Here is a 3474-nt window from a genome sequence, read left to right as displayed (position 1 = left end):
GTCTCTGCATGAGTGGATGCCTCCACTCAGTCTCCTATCTACTTCTCCAATTGTGGCTGCTTCACAATTACTTGAGACTGATTTTGAGACTACTTCTCTACTTGAGTGGATCTCCCCACTCCGTCTCCTCTCAACTTCTCCAATTGTGGCTGCTCCACAATTTCCTGAATCTGCTTCTAAGGCTTCTTCTGGGGCTACATGTTGAGAGGTAATTTACTCTCCCTCTCAACCACCAAGTCTCTAACATTTGCCTTGCTCCTTGAATCTTTGCATGCAATTTGTACCTCAAGAGCATACAGGTTCTTGGCTCGCACACCAATCTGTTTCATTTGTCCTGCCATCAAAAAATTTTCTGAAAAAAGAACTAATTTTAAATTAGCAATATATCCCTCATTCGAACTTTGATTCAGATGATTTTTTTTTGAATTTGGGTATTTTTTTTCCAAGGAATGATATATGATATTTATTTTTGAAAAATTTCAGCAAAATTTTCATATATGCTCTGCAAACTCACCACCCATAAATTTTTTGCTCCTCAATCTGCCCACTAGCAACCTTCTAGCTCCATTAAGAAGTCTACACATAGGGTCTTCTAGATCTGCCCTAAACTAGAGCTCCATCAATATGCATGGACAAATTCAAATTCTTCTCTTCTATAATATCTTCAGCTCCGATACCATGTAGATTTTCCTGTTGATTCAACAACTCATGTAATTTCATAAAACACAAGGCAAGAATCTACTCTACTCTCAAACAACGGAAACCAATGATTGATGAAAATAATAATCAGCTAGAGGAAGAACATCAATGACACATAACACAATATTTCTCCTGGGAAAGCCACTACTTAAAACCCCTACTATCTATATTGCATTAATTAGAAGATCTGAGAAGAAAATACAAAGCTTGTTCTCACTATAATAATTATTCCTGCACAAGTATGATCAACTCTGTTTACAAGCTAGATCAAGCCAAACCTTAGCCTATTTTCCAAGCCCCTACTTCCTTGCACCATTCCTGGTCAAAGAATTTGGATGAATACAATATACTTTGCTCAACGTTGAGCTCAACCTGGACAAGTATTTCCTATCCTATACTTGATGAATTCCTTTGGCCAATACTTAACCAAATTCCTAGCCTTCAAGATTATGATTCCTTGCACCGTTCTTGAGAGAATTATCTTGTACTTAAAGGGAAATTGTCACTCTATAACTATGCAATCCAAACATAGTTCGTCAACTGATTGCATGCACTCTTTGTAAAACTCAGAAAATCATACAATTGATAGTACAATGTCCCTACACCTTTGTCTCAATTGGGTCTTCCTCTGAACTGACATGCATGAGTTTCTCATGAGGGAATCTTCAGTTAACTGGAGTAGCACCGAGGATGCACCGGTGCACCAACTCACTACTAGACCTCTATCAGTTCCACTAACAATTAGAACTAGTTTAATTGTCTATAACTCAGTCAAACTGAGTTATCTAATTATATGTAGTGCCCACTCTAGTTTCCTGACCCTAATACGACATTATCTTAGACACTCTATTCTTCGAGGACCTCAGATTAAGGATCTGGACCAATGACACTATTATTAGCGAATTGAGATATTCATGGTTGTGATGTTTAAGAATGCTTTCCAATGATATTATGGTAGCATGAATGGTTATGTATCTTATCTATCAGTATTCTGATGATTGCAATATTAAATAGTGAAGTTGGTCTCTATTTGAAATTATGATGAGGGTAGTAAAGAATATGTATGCGCTCTACTAAAAACATAATGAGGATAAATTTTATGGATAGGTATATTTCTGCGATGTTACGATGTTGATAGCTTAATGAATATGTATGTTTCCATTGATGATTATTGATGATAGCCATGAGGGATGTGTCCCCTATGTTACCTACTTCCTCTAGTTCAAACTTACAATGGACAATGATGTGAATGACCAGGAATTGTTAATGATGCTATTATGATAATTGACTAACATTGAGAAACCTTGTTATTGATGATTATTGAGTATGGCAGGAAACCATCAGAGGCACTCGCATATGACATGTCGATGACACCTGGTTTGATGAAAATTTATATTACTTTATCTGTGAAAGTCTAAGTCGATCTTGGAATCTGCCATATATGTTTAACTATATTCTGATGATATATTAATGGTTGCAGGCACAGATTAGTTGCTTGACCAAATGACTCACATATGGGTGATGGGGTTGTACAAGTGGATGGAATCTACATGGGAGGGGTGAGACAGAGTCCTTGATCTCACCCACTAGCACTCCCACCGTGACTTGGGCTGGAAGGGTTGAAACACCTTCGCCTTGAAGATCACGATGCCATGAGGGCAGGTTCCAAAGTTGGTTCGCTCATGAGGACTTTACCGGGGGGCGTGCATCAAGGCGGATTCCTTGATCCACGACACCATTAGTCTCACTATAGCAGGCAACATAAGAGATGACAATGGTCTATGACGTTGCACTATACTTTCCCCTCGTAATCACTGGATGCTTGAAGGGCAAGTGGTGTGGCACCCTTGGAACTTCAAGGGAATTTCTTGAAGGGCACGACCAACTTGGCACCCTTGGCATCACAAATAAACTATTAGGTGTGGCACCCTTGGAACTTCTAGGGAAGTTCTTGAAGGGCACAACCAAACTGGCACCCCTGACATCACACATAAACTATTAGGTGTGGCACCCTTGGAACTTCTAGGGAAGTTCTTGAAGGGCACAACCAAACTGGCACCCTTGACATCACAAATAAGCTATTAGGTGTGGCACCCTTGGAACTTCTAAGGAAGTTCTTGAAGGGCACAACCAAACTTGACATCCTTGGAATCATTAAAAAGAAATAATAAAAAATAAATATAAGCAAGGAATGAAAACTAGGTAAATTTACATCAAGGGTAAATGATGATTAGAAACCGATATAATTAAATCAAAAATAAAACTTGGAATAAGGAGGATCATAGGAAGAATTAAAATAGAGTACCTTAAAAACTATACCCTTCCCATTTTGGAAAATACTAGGAAGATTATGTGGTTTAATTAGGAAAAGGGGAAAGACAAACATAATGGTAAGGATAAAGATTAATCCTAAACTAATTTAAACCTAATTAAGAAAAGGGGAAGGTGAATTAAAATGAGAATAATAAATTAAATTTAGAGAAATGTAGAGAAGCTCCAAGTGTCAACAACCAACATAAGAATATCCATCTAGGAGATAACCTGAGTTAAATTAGGGAGTAGATTGGGGATAAAATCTTGACTCATTAATTGACTTCAAGTAATGAACACAAATTAAGGAATAAAAGGAGGGAATAAAGAGACAACTAGGAGAAGAAATAGGAATCTTGTTGAGGTGAGGAAAATATTAGCTTTAAATAAAAACTTAAGTAAATAATTTTGGGAGACCCTTGATGTGAGAATGACACATGGGTGGGTGAATAATCAAGCTATTGA

Source organism: Pinus tabuliformis, chromosome 1_2, assembly GCF_031772625.1.
Source record: "Pinus tabuliformis cultivar Carrire ecotype Pingquan chromosome 1_2, CPIR1, whole genome shotgun sequence".
NCBI classification, from domain to species: Eukaryota; Viridiplantae; Streptophyta; class Pinopsida; order Pinales; family Pinaceae; genus Pinus; species Pinus tabuliformis.
Note: the sequence above shows the minus strand (reverse complement) of the source record.